Genomic DNA, 14,573 nt, shown 5'->3' with positions numbered 1-14,573 from the left:
CTTCTGGTCACAATGCCAGCTGAACCAGCTCTTCGTATCTGTCAAATATTCACAGTCATTATTCTTACGAATTCGATAGCCACGAATTGCCGCTCGCATTCGACCCGCCATCAAGAGAGCCATCGCCCATGCGCTACATATCCGGCTGTACCACGAAGACCAAGGGTAGCCCTAACCGCTGATATTGTATATACTGCTTGCTATTTTAGGTGTTTTATTCCTTCTAAGGGAAGCTCTTCGCATGCTCAGTGTAAGATGTGGAGCACGATTTTCCGCATTTGTATTCCGCAAGAACGTCGCTGACAGTTCAAAGCACCGAACGGTGCATTTGTTTACATCGGCATGTACAGCGCCAACTCGTCGTTTGCTTGAGATATAATGCTAGCCGCTCATCGGTGACATCAATTAATGACGAATATGTCAAAGCAGGCAGATTTTGTGCATGTAAGCACCATTGCATCACTCTGAATTGCGCTGATATGAGCGACCACACACCTTCGAAAACATCGAGCCGGAGACCGTAGTACGGGAGCGTTGTTATGCTGCCTACGTGTCATTCTTCGTATTCTCTTCATGCACACAATAAGTTCCGTCAAGTGGGCTTAGATAAGGGCTTTGCGAGTATGATTGTTCATTTAGAGAACGCGTATTTTTCTTGCGCAAGCGCCGATGGCAGTATAGACAGCGCTGGCAGCTGAACGAGGCGGCTGTTTAAGCTACTGTATCGAGGGGCCTATAAGCTCGCTGCCAATTCGGGATACGAGGCAAACAGCGCACCTCGGAAGCTAAATAATGAGTCTGCATGAGAAGACATAAAAAGACAGCCATGTTCGTAGTCGCACTTTATTTAGGCAAGTGCCGGTGAGTGCGGCGGGCAGCTTGCCGTCGAAAACGGCAACGCACCGATGCCGATACTGCTCCGTGTCTTCGCTTCTCGCTTTTTGCGAGTGCCCGGTACGAAATGAGGAATCCTTCATTTCACATCCGTGTGGTCATAACTGAACCACAGAAGGAGTTTTCTTGATCTTGATGGCTTAATTAGCTTCAGGTCAGTCGCTCAGATCCGACAGCAGCTGACGCATGAACTATACATAACTGTGACATTTAGGCTCAACCTCGGCTGAACGTGATCGGCATCGGCTCAAACTGTGTGTGCGGATAACGAGGTCTGAGGTTAGTGCAGCCAACAACACAACACCACTTGCCAACCCCATCGCTTGCCCGTCCACGGGGACCGCAAATTCTGGTGACAGCAACTTCTCACGCGAAGCATTAGCTCACGATCGTCGACTCCTCTGCGCTGTCGTCGCTGTCGTCTGCATGATCCCTGCATGCTCTGAGTGGCACTCCCCTGACATCATATACAATGTTGCCTACAACTGAGGAGCAGGTAAGGTAGGGTGTTCGAGGCAATTTATGAAATTCATTTGTAAAATATTACTGCAACTCTCAAACCTGATTCTTTCAGTACATGAGAAGAGTGTGCAGAGGAACGCGCCCAGCGAATTTCATCGACATCCGTTGACATCAAAATCGCCGGAGTTGCCCTTAAGGCCAATGATATCCGAACAATACCTGATAGTTAGCCTCACTCGAAAGAGTTCGGGTGTTAAAGGTTGCAAGGGTCAGTTTCTATTTGCGGCCTGTCCGGATGCAGGATTTCTTAGCACACTCTGCTGCGTTGCAGGTCTGAACGTCGTCTTGGTCATGTTCTCCCCAGCTCCTGGGGACTGAGTACCATGGGCCAATTGTAGGAATTATGAGGGAGGTAGTGGCCGAATACTGCACCCAGGACGCCAATTCCTGTTTTGGGGAGGGAGTGTCGTTGTTGAAGCTTAGTGGGCTTTCCTAATTCCTTGGCAGCGGCAGCACCAAAGCGACGCAGTCATCTAAAAGTTATTCTCGACGTTGTGCAGGTTTCAAATTTGTTTCCGTTACCATATCGCCTCGTTTGGCTCATTGTGATTTACTGATGCTGCTGCCCAGCCTCTTTTGAGCCTATTTTGAACCATGGCGAGTGAAATTGACATATTGAGATATGAGTTACGAAACTCCTCTCTAAATTACACAGTTTACATAGTTTACACAGTTTACACAGTTTACACAGTTTCACCGCCTGGCTCGAAGAACTTTCCCACCCCCGCACTCGGGGCTGAGCCGTGCGGAGGCGGTGTTGTTTCGACAATTGCAAACTGGTTCCTTACCCACGCCAGTGTTAATGAATCATCTGTACCCGAAAGTATATGTGACTGATGTGTGCCGCGCGTGCCAGCGGGAGAGGGCCACCCTGACGCACATCCTATGGGATTTCACCAAGTTCCTCGACGAAGCTTCGACAACTACAACGATTCCGCGGCGACTGGCGGCTGCGGCGGAACGCTACGACCACGAAATCCAAACCTGGGCCGTCCAGCAGGTCTCGGCGGCTCTTGAAAGACAAAGGCCGAGAGAAACCGACGGAACGTTGCCCCTCAGGGCGACCGACCGCGGGAGGAACACGCACTGGAGTTTAGTAGTGATCACTCGCTGAGAATACCTCAGGGCCCGCGTCACGGCGCCATTTACTCATATGTCTCGTTCTGCAGGCGACAAAATAAAGTTGTTTCTCTCTCTCTCTCTTGCGAAAAGAATTCAAAAGGACATCGCAGCTGTCCACAGCGCTCTTGAGAGAGACATAAGAAAGGAAATAAAGGATATGACTAAAACTATAGAGTATTGCAGTCAGCAGTTCGATGACATTTCAACTGAAATTGCTGCGTTAAAGGAAGAGAACAAATCCCTGAGGAATGAGAATGCTACTTTGCGTACCGAACAATATGCAGTAAAGAAAGCCGTTTCGAAGCTGGAACGATGCTCGGTAGAACTTGAGCAATATTCTAGAAATAGAAATATTAACATCAAGGGGCTTCAAGTGGTTGACAAGGAAGACTTAACGACGGTACTGCAGAAAATGAGTGATGTTTTGGAAGCGCCAATAACTAAGGATGATATTGAGAAATGCCAACATGTAAGAACAAGGAGTTCTTCTTGCCAAAATGTTGTCGTGCTGTTTCAGAGTCGTGCAAAACGATATGCTGTCTTGCAAAAAGCAAGAAAAACTAACATGACTGCGCGTGGTCTTCACTACAACAAAAACAACGCCGTTTATGTTAATGAGAACTTGTTCCCTCACCTTACGGGACTGATGAGGAAGACAATCGCGCAAACAAATAAGGACGAAGCGTGGAGGTTTGTCTGGACTAGAGACGGGCAAATTCTCGCCAGGAAAGATGAGACCACGCAGGTCGCCTGGATTGCTTGTGACGGTGTCTTAGAGAAATTTGACTGAACTTTTATATGCTGCGCAGACGCAAAAAGGAAATTAGCTTTCATAGCTCCACAATTTCTTACAACTACTGATGTTAACTCTCTCTATTCTGGTAACCAAATATTTCGTCGTTTTGACATCGCAATGATCGATCGCTCTACAACAAAGAGGATGAGGTGATGACCTCTCTTTATAGTTGAAATTTTCATCGCGATATTTTGATGACAACTGAAACCTCGTACCGGGATAATTCTGTACATATGAACATCCCGCGTTACAATACATACACACAGAACATGCAAAACAGAAGAGGAGGTGGCATTGTGATAGATGCAAAAGAATCCTTAAAGTGCTACTTCATGCCAGAATTTTCACAAGTGCATGACGACTACGAAATCTTGTCTCTGAAGTGTGGTAACCATGTATTCTCTGTCTTACATCGTCCTCCAAGGTGTAGTGTTACAGCCTTCTTTCTGTTTTTCGATGCCGTCTTATCTTACATTACAGAAAACAAGCTCTGCTTAGTCTTGGGTGGCGATATAAACAATGGTTTGTTGTCGTCGTCACCTGAAAAACGTGAAATGCAGAGAGTGTCGAAATGCAAATTTTTTGTCACTTGATACGAGAGCCTACGCGACCGCTCACATCTACATGCGTTGATGTCTTTATTACCAACGTATGCGAACAAAATTGTATGTCAGGAGTCACATGCGCGCAAATGAGTGATCACCTACCTATTTTTTTCTATTTGTTAAGTAATCACGTAGAAGGCATCAACAAACATCTTCTCTAAAGAAAAACCAATCCATAAACGAGGCGACATTGATTTAATTTTGCGGAAGACTCGCCGATACGAACTGGAATTTCATATATGAAATCAGTGATGCAGAAACTGCTTCTGATAATTTCATTGCCACTGTTAGAGGAATATGAGGAATATGAGGAATGTTTTCCCCATACATTTCTTAAAAAGTTTAGAAAGGCATATAAACGATGGATAAGTAAAGACTGTTTGGAACTCATACAGAGAAAAGACCGTCTTTAGAAGCGTTTCCTTCAAAGCAGAAATTTAGACCATCTTGCTCTATTTAGGGTGTATCGCAATAAGTTTGCATAGGCAGACTCCTGGGGCTTACGCTGCTCGCAATCAAGACTTTTCGGAAACTGGGACGCGTTGCATAACACTCCGGGCGCTGTCTATCGCTGCGCGCGATCGCAGCAACGGTAGAAAACGGTTGCATCGCCTTGCTTTGCATAGGCAGTCTCCTGGGGCTTACGCTGCTCGCAATAGTCTTTTCGGAAACAGACGCGTCGCATAACACTCGGAGCGCTTTCTATCGCTGCGCTCGATCGCAGCAACGGTAGAAAACGGTTGCATCGCCTTGCTTTGCATTGGCAGTCTCCTGGGGCTAACGCTGCTCGCAATAAAGACTTTTCGGAAACTGAGACGCGTCGCATAACACTCGGAGCACTTTCAATCGCTTCGCTCGATCGCAGCAACGGTAGAAAACGGTTGCATTGTCTTGCTTTGCATAGGCAGTCTCCTGGGGCTTACGCTGCTCGCAATAGTCTTTTCGGAAACTGAGACGCGTCGCATAACACTCTGAGCGCTTTCTATCGCTTCGCTCGATCGCAGCAACGGTAGAAAATGGTTGCATCGCCTTGCTTTGCATAGGCAGTATCCTGGGGCTTACGCTGCTCGCAATAAAGACTTTTCGGAAACTGAGACGTGTCGCATAACACTCGGAGCGCTTTCTATCGCTGCGCTCGATCGCAGCAACGGTAGAAAACAGTTGCACCGTCTTGCTTTGCATAGTCATTCTTCTGGTGCTTACGCTGCTCGCAATAAAGACTTTTCGGAAACTGAGACGCGTTGCATAACACTCGGAGCGCTTTCTATCGCTGCGCTCGATCGCAGCAACCGTAGAAAACGCTTCCATCACCTTGCTTTGCATAGGCAGTCTCCTGGGGCTTACGCTGCTCGCAATAGAGACTTTTTGGAAACTGAGACGCGTCGCATAACACTCGGAGCGCTTTCTATCGCTGCGCTCGATCGCAGCAACCGTAGAAAACGCTTGCATCGCCTTGCTTTGCATAGGCAGTCTCCTGGGGCTTACGCTGCTCGCAATAGAGACTTTTCGGAAACTGAGACGCGTCGCATAACACTCGGAGCGCTTTCTATCGCTGCTCTCGATCGCAGCAACGGTAGAAAATGGTTGCATCGCCTTGCTTTGCATAGACAGTCTCCTGGCGCTTACGCTGCACGCAATAAGGACTTTTCGGAAACTGAGACGTGTCGCATAACACTCGGAGCGCTTTCTATCGCTGCGCTCGATCGCAGCAACGGTAGAAAACAGTTGCACCGTCTTGCTTTGCATAGTCATTCTTCTGGTGCTTACGCTGCTCGCAATAAAGACTTTTCGGAAACTGAGACGCGTCGCATAACACTCGGAGCGCTTTCTATCACTGCGCTCAATCGCAGCAACGGTAGAAAACGGTTGCATCGCCTTGCTTCGCATAGGCAGTCTCCTGGGGCTTACGCTGCTCGATATAAAGACTTTTTGGAAACTGGGGCGCATTGCATAACACTCGGAGCGCTTTCTATCGCTGCGCTCGATCGCAGCAACGGTAGAAAACGGTTGCATCGCCTTGCTTTGCATATTCAGTCTTCTGGTGCTTACGCTGCTCGCTATAAAGACTTTTTGGAAACTGAGACGCGTCGCATAACACTCGGAGCTTAGTTTAGTTAGTTTAGGTCACATGTCAGACGAGTGCAGAACGACTACTTGCTTGAGCTGTTTAAGAATGATATCCTAAAAAGAAGTGATTTAATGTCGAATCGCCTAAATCATATTTTAAATCCCAATAAAGACAGCGCTCACCTGCAGATTGATAGTAATGATAAAACACTTTCTGGCAGAAGGCTTGCAAATTGTTTCAATTCATAATACACATGATCCTGCTTGTATCAACTACCTAAACCCACAAAACCCTAAAACTGCATTTTTATTCCCTACAAATCCCATTGAAAACCAAAACACCTTTCTGGCCATTCGAAACAGCAGATCACTAGATGTATGTGATTTTTAGATTCTCCCTCTTAAGCATGCTATTGATATTCTAAGCACTATCTTAGCTCGTATATTTAATTGCTGTTTTAAAGAAAGTACCTTTTCCAAGATTTTGCAAAATGCTAGAGTGACTGTTTTTATAAAGGTGGAGACAGAAATAATTTAGCAAATTACCGCCGAATATGTATACTTCCAATATTTTCTAAGTGTCTAGAAAAGGCTATACATGTACGAATGTCGATATTTTGCGAAAAACATCACTTGATAACGTTCAGCCAGCATGGTTTTCGGAAATCCCCTTTCACCGGAACGGCGCTGTTAACTCAAAAAGAACTTATCCTAGATTGTTTTGAACAAAAGGAATCAGCATTGGGTACATATGTTGATTTTGCTAAAGCTTTCGGTAGGATTAACCACTATACATTACTCGCCAAAGTTCGTGTATATTTGTTTCCGGGGTATGTTCCTTAACCTCATAAGATCATCTTTAATATCCCGTCATCAACAGATAATAGTCAATCATCAATATTCGGATAATAAAGCTATTCCCGCAGGTGTTCCTCAGGGTAGCATATTAGGCCTACTACTACTGAACCTATATATTGACACGTGTACTTGTTTGTCTTTATCGGGTGACACGTTTCACCGCCTAACGAATGTTATCGTACAGCGCAGGACGCGCCTGCATGTATCGGAAGTTTCTGGAATGTTATCGATGCTTCCATCTGCAGTCTGTGAGCGAACCTTTTGCAAACTGATCGCATGTGTGCGCGACGCGAATGATGTAGAACTTTGTGGAAGGCACGCGGGTCCGAGCGATTACTCTGGAACATTCGACGACTGATGCATAAAAGCCGACGCGCTTGACCCACTGATCAGATTTTCGACGATCGCCGACCGTGTTCGCCGCTATCGTTGTGCTAAAAGTGTAGCCTGTTTTTGTGGGCACAGGTTCGCCCAATAAAAGTTAGTTTTGTCCTTCACAGTATTGCTACTGTGTTCTTCAACGTCACCACCACATGACATCTGGTGGAGGTGCTTGTGCGTTCATGTACCGAACGCCTCCGCAAAGCCGCGATCCAAGCCTCGGGCTTAGGCCCGAGGATAAAACCAACATCGCCGAAGACCAGCGTGCTACCCGCCGACTGCAAGGACTGCCCCCCGAGCACGGACTTCTACCTGAGACGACAAAGAAGATTGTGGCCCAGACAACCCCAATGGCTGCCTCAGCGTCCCCCGTTATTCTGCAACAACCTCGGCACCCACCGACCTTTCATGGTGCAGCTAATGAAGACCCGGAATCCTTGCTGGAGACCTACGAACGAATCGCGACTTTCAACAACTGGGACTCCGACGGCAAACTGCGGCATGTATACTTCGCCTTAGAAGGCGCCGCCAAAATGTGGTTTGAGAACCGGGAGTCGACCATGACAACATGGGACCTGTTCCGTAGCAGCATCCTGCGCACCTTTACGAGCGTCGTGCGCAAGGAAAGGGCCGAAGCTAAGCTGAACGCCCGAGTGCAGCTACCTAACGAGAACGTTGCCATCTTTACGGAAGAAATGAGCCGTCTCTTCCGCCATGCTCACCCGGATATGTCCAAGGAGAAGAAAGTCCGCCTACTGATGCGTAGTGTAAAGGAGGAACTATTCGCCGGAATCGTACGAAGCCCACCGAAGACTGTCGACGAGTTTCTTCGGGAGGCCACTAGCATCGAGAAGACACTGCAAATGCAGAACCGGCAATTCAACCACCACACGAACTCGACAAGCTACGGCAGAGTTCAGTCAGTGGCCACCGACGACCTGCGCGAGACTATCCGAGTGGTCGACGGGAGGAGCTACAGAAGCTCTTCCCGTCATCACAGCTTCAAGTGGTTTCGATTGCTGATGCCGTACGTGAGAAGCTCCAACAACACGTCGGAGTAGCCCCTGAATCGCCGCAGACTCAGCCGGAAGCGATGACACACGCCGCTGTAGCCCGCCGTCACCTTCCCCATCCGCGCCCACCGCAGGGCCCAGGGACGACACAGTTCCGTCGTCCACCACCACCACCCCCGCCGCCAGCAAGCCAACTCGTCACCCCACGCGGCATTCCAAGGAAGACTGACGTTTGGCGTGCCCCCCACCAACGTCCGCTTTGCTATCACTGCGGAGAAGCCGGGCACATCTACCGCCGATGCCCATACCGGGAGATGGGACTGCGAGGGTTCGCCGTTAACGCGCCGCGACCATAGATTGCCGAACGACCTCGCGATATCACCGACTATCTCGCCGCCACTCAGTGGAGCCCTCAACGACCGTCCTATTCGCTGTCACCAGGCCGCTACCTGTCGCCGCAGCACCGACCATACACCGGCCCAGCCCAGGGCCGCTCTGCGAGTCCATATCCGGAAAACTAAAAGCAGCAACCGATGGAGGTGCGGCTGCTGTTCGCCGAACTGATGAACACGACGAAGAGAGCATCTCGATGACATAATAACGACGCGCCGCCGTCCCGACAAAGTCACGAAGCCTAGACTACACCGACAAAAGACGACTTGACGACGCGACGTTCCAGCTTCAGTTCAACACGACGCAGCCGTGATCCGACGCCAAGGCCTAACTGCAACGGCAGACAAAGAACCACCGACCTCGACGTGCTTTCCAACGGGCGCGCAGTTACCGCCTTAGTGGACACAGGGGCTGATTACTCTGTCATGAGCGGACACATCGCCGCCCAGTTGAAGAAAGTTAAGACTGCATGGGAAGGCCCTCAAATTCGGGCCGCTGGAGGACACCTCATAACGCCGACTGGAATGTGCACGGCGAGAATTACCAATCACCACCGGACTTACCTTGCCACCTTCGTTATCCTCCAACAGTGTTCACGAGACGTCATTCTCGGCATGGACTTCCTGAACCAACACGGTGCAATCATCTACCTAAAGTCGAAGTCAGTAACGCTGTCGGAAGACCAAGCGATACCGCCGGCGAGCCTTCCTAGTCACCGCGCCTTGCGTGTGCTCCAAGATCAAGTGAGCATCGCGCCTCGCTCCAGCATTCTTATTTCTGTCGGCACCGAAACACCTGCTAACGTAGAAGGCGTCATCGAAGGCGACCAACGTCTACTGCTGGATTGCGAAATTTGCGTCGCAAGAGGAATCAATTCTAGAAGAGTTGACTGTTGGGCTAGTTGGTCGTCCATATTTGAAGTAATAGCTTAGCGCAAAAAAACCACAGACACAAGGAAGACAGCGCTTGTCCTTGTCTGTCTTCCTTGTGTCTGTGGTTTTTTTGCGCTAAGCTACTACTCCAAGAGGAATCGCTCGACTGCACGGAGGAAACACGAAAGTGTTGCTGACAAACTTCAGCCAGGAGTTCAAGCACATCAACAAGGGCACGACGATCGCATACATCGAGGACATTCTGGAAACCAGCCATGCGTTTGACCTCTCGGACTCTGCCGCATCTACGCCAACGACCGTAGTCCCCGAACCAGACTTCCACATAAATCCAAGTCTCCCCATGATTAAGCAACAACAGCTCAGAAGTTTACTTCGACGATACAAAGAGTGCTTTTTGACGCCATCAAAGATTCGACAAACGCCAGTCGCAAAGCATCGCATAATAACCAAATAGTGCGCTCGACCACACCGCCAGAGCCCTTATCGAGTTTCTACGCGAGAACGTGAGGCTATAAGGCACCAAGTCCACGAAATGCTGCGCGACGACATCATCCAGCCGTCAAAAAGCCCGTGGGCGTCTCCTGTAGTCTTCGTGAAGAAAAAGGACCGAACCCTACGTTTCTGCGTCGATTATCGTCGTCTGAACAAGATCACGAAGAAGGACGTATACCCCCTCCCACGAATAGACGACGCATTGGATCGGCTCTGCAACGCTAAATACTTCTCGTCGATGGACCTCAAGTCTAGCTACTGGCAAATAGAAGTCGACGAAAGAGATCGCGAAAAGCCCGCCTTCATCAAACCAGACGGCCTCCACGAGTTCAAGGTTATGCCATTTGGACTGTGCTCGGCGCCTGCAACGTTCCAGCGCGTCATGGACAAGGTGTTAGCAGGATCGAAGCGGCAGACCTGTCTTGTTTACTTGGATGACGTCGTAGTCTTCGCTGGAAATTTCGACAATCACCTTAGGCACCTTGCAACAGTACTAGAGGCCATCAGGTCATCAAGGCTTACTCTGAAGCCGTAAAAGTGCAGCTTCGCTTACTACGAGCTTCTGTTTCTAGGCCACGTCATCAGTGAATCTGGAGTCTGCCCCGACCCGCAGAAGACAGCTGCCATCGCAAAGTTCCCGCAGCCCATCGACAAGAAGGCAGTGCGTAGATTCCTTGGAATGTGTGCCTACTACAGGCGCTTTGTCAAGGACTTTTCACGCATCGCCGAGCCCCGAACACATCTAACCAAATGTGATGTCCAGTTCAAGTGGGAAACGCCGCAGGCCGATGCATTTCAAGAACTCAAACGACGCATGCAGTCGCCGAGGGTACTTGCACACTTCGACGAGGACGCCGATACCGAAATTCACACTGACGCCAGTAGCCTAGGCCTCGGTGCCGTCGTAGTCCAGAGGAAAGACGGACTTGAACGGGTGGGATCTTATGCAAGCCGGTCACTGCCAAAAACGGAAGGCAATTATTCCACGGCTGAAAAGGAATGCCTCGCCATCATTTGGGCTACAGCAAAATCCCGCCCTTATCTATATGGGAGGCCATTCAAAGTGGGCGACCATCACGCGTTGTGTTGACTAGCTAACTTAAAGGACCCTTCAGGACGGCTGGCGCGGTGGAGCCTCAGACTACAAGAATACGACATCACTGTAACCTACAAGTCCGGCCGAAAACACTCAGATGCCGATTGCCTATCCCGTGCCCCCACTGACCCACCGCCGCAAGATGACGAGGATGACGACGCCTTTCTTGGAATAATAAGCGCGGAAGACTTCGCTGAACAGCAACCAGCAGACCCCGAGCCAAAAGGCCTCGTCGATTATTTGGAAGGCCACACCGACGTTGTCCCTAGGGCATTTAAGCGCGGATTGTCTTCGTTCACGCTTCAAAACAACCTGCTCGTGAAGAAGAACTTCTCACCAGTCCGCGCCAACTACCTTCTTATTGTTCCGTGGGCACTGTGTCCAGAAGTACTGCACGCCCTACATGACGACCCGACCTCTGGGCGCCTCAGTTTCTCCCGGACGCTATCGAGGATACAAGAAAGGTATTACTGGCCGCACCTAACCGCCGATATCACCCGTTACGTCATGACATGTCGAGACTGTCAGCGACGCAAGACACCACCGACAAGGCCAGCGGGATTACTACAGCCGATCAAGCCTCCTTACCGACCTTTTCAGCAGATCGCGATGGACTTGCTGGGACCGTTTCCGACATCAACTTCCGGAAATAAGTGGATCATCGTAACGACGGACTATCTCACCCGCTTTGCTTAAACTAAAGCTCTACCGAAAGGCAGCGCAGCCGAAGTGGCGAAATTTTTCGTCGAGAATATCCTCCTGCGACATGGTGCTCCAGAAGTCCTCATCACCGACAGAGGAACGGCTTTAACAGCAGAACTCACCCAAGCCATTCTGCAATACACCCTTACAAGCCACAGGAGGACCACCGTCTATCACCCGCAGACGAATGGTCTCACGGAGCGCCTGAACAAGGCCCTCGCCGACATGATAGCAATGTACGTCGACGTCGAACACAAGACCTGGGATGCCGTCCTGCCGTACGTAAAATTCGCTTACAACACGGCAGTGAGAGAAGCAACACAGATCGCGCCTTTTAAACTGGTTTACGGCAGGAACCCGACGACGACACTCGACGCCATGCTGTTGCACGTCACTGACGAAGAGAATCTTGACGTCGCTACCTATCTCCAGCGCGCCGAAGAAGCCCGACAGCTCGCGCGCCTACGGATCAAGAACCCGCAGCGTACCGACAGCCGACACTACAACCTCCGTCGACGCTTCGTCGAGTACCAGCCCGGCGACCGTGTTTGGGTATGGGCCCCGATACGCAGACGAGGACTGAGTGAGAAACTATTGCGACCTATTTCGGGCCCTACAAGGTCATCCGACGTATTGGCGCACTGGACTATGAGGTCGTGCCAGACAGCATTTCGCATTCACAGCGGCGCCGCGCACAGGCTGAAGTGGTCCACGTGGTGCTTCTTAAACCCTTTTACGGACACTGACGAACTTTCCTTATTTTGTTTTCTTTACTACGAGTGCTTTTCTTTATTTCTTTCGTTTGTTTGCAGCATCGGGTCGATGCTTTTTAAGAGGGGGGTATTCACACGTGTACTTGTTTGTCTTTATCGGGCGACACGTTTCAGCGTCTAACAAATGTTATCGTACAGCGCAGGTCGAGCCTGCATGTATCCGAAGTTTCTGGAATGTTATCGATGCTTCCATCCGCTGTCTGTGACCGAACCTTGTGTAAACATTTCGCATGTGTGCGCCACGCGAATGATGTAGAACTTTGTGGAAGGCACGCGGGTCCCAGCGATTACTCTGGAACATTCGACGACTGATGTATAAAAGCCGACGCGCTTGACCCGCTGATCAGATTTTCGACGATCGCCGACCGTGTTCGCCGCTATGGTTGTGCTGTAAGTGTAACCTGTTTTTGTGGGCACAGGTTAGCCCAATAAAAGTTAGTTTTGTCCTTCACAGTATTGCTACTGTGTTCTTCAAGGTCACCACCACGTGACAATATTAATGACATTGTTAACATTAGCGATAAGCCTACTTTCGTCATATATGCAGATGATACGAGTCTATTTTTTAGAGGAGCATGCGTGTCCGATATTCGAAACTAAGCTTATGATTGTTTACGCCTGTTACACCTATGGTCCCTATCTAATTCGCTCCCTATCAATACTAATAAAACAAAAGCTGTATTGTTTAGGTCCCGGCACAATGTTATTGTATCTCAAGCTACTGTTTTTAAAACAGGATCTGACGTTATAGAAACTGTACCTTGTGTAAAGAGCTTAAGTGTTCTCTTTGAGGAACACCTGCACTGGAATGATCATGGTGATTCTGTGGCAGTAAAAATTTCAAGAACGGTAGGGATCCTTTCGAAATTCAGAAATTTATTTGCTCAGTGTATCAAAAAACTATTATACTACTCATTGTTTTACTCTGTCATTACCTATTTTTTTCGTATGGGGCACGACTTCTTTTTCCAACACTAACAAAATATATACAATCCAGAAATGTGTTGTACGCAACATTGCCAGTGCTGCGTTTGATTCCCCCTCCAAGCCTATTTTTGAAGCACTTAACATAATACCCATAACAGTATTGTACGATAATGTGCTGCTTAAAAGATATAAATTTAGCATTAAGCAATGTGGCTTTCTTGTTAAGCTTAAAAGATAAAACGCACATATATGATTTGGGAGCCGCTGGTGATTAGTTTATAGCAAAAACACGTGCGAATTATGGTCGACAAATCGTTTCTTATCGACTACCCTCTCTATTAAATTCATAGAATGACTTTACCCTATACAAGGGGCTTTTTTTTTTTGCTTTCGCGTGTAAATCAACCCTAGAGACCAAGTAACCCGCCGTGGTTGCTCAGTGGCTATGGTGTTAGGCAGCTGAGCACGAGGTCGCGGGATCGAATCCCGGCCACGGCGGCCCCATTTCGATAGGGGCGAAATGCAAAAACACCCGTGTACTTAGATTTAGGTGCACGTTAAACAACCCCAGGTGGTCGAAATTTCCGGAGTCCTCCACTACGGCGTGCCTCATGATCAGAAAGTGGTTTTGGCACGTAAAACCCCATAACTTAACTTAGAGACCAAGTTGTAAAATGCTTTTCTATTTTATTGCTGTATAAATGTTTTGTTGTTGCTGTATAAGTTCCTACAAAGTAGTTATCTATGCTCGTTAAGGCCAAGCGTTTGTACGGGGCGTAGAACTTCGTCAAGTCTCTGAAAGGCTTTTTGTCTACGTCCCCATCATCATCTTAACGACGTAAATAAAGTTTCTGTTTGTTTGTTTGTGTGTGCGTGCGTGCGTGCGTGCGTGCGTGTCTGTCTGTCTAACTCGATTACTATAGACCCACTGGTTCTCCATGTTTCAGTCGGTATCTGGCGCCACTCCAAGCCTGATGTCTGAGTACAGGAGGTGGTGAATACAAGATTACCGCATTCGGATTTTAAAAAATTCGATGAT

General features: G+C 48.8%; 1 protein-coding gene across 1 annotated transcript in view; it reads right to left on the bottom strand.

Moving 5' to 3' along the window:
* LOC126535878 (calcium-activated chloride channel regulator 2-like) overlaps window positions 1–14,573 on the bottom strand; it is a 252,859-nt gene that overhangs the window by 16,960 nt on the left and 221,326 nt on the right. The gene's annotated exons all lie outside the window — the stretch shown is intronic.

Source organism: Dermacentor andersoni, chromosome 3, assembly GCF_023375885.2.
Source record: "Dermacentor andersoni chromosome 3, qqDerAnde1_hic_scaffold, whole genome shotgun sequence".
NCBI classification, from domain to species: domain Eukaryota; kingdom Metazoa; phylum Arthropoda; class Arachnida; order Ixodida; family Ixodidae; genus Dermacentor; species Dermacentor andersoni.
Note: the sequence above shows the minus strand (reverse complement) of the source record. Positions and strands in the feature narration are given on the sequence as shown.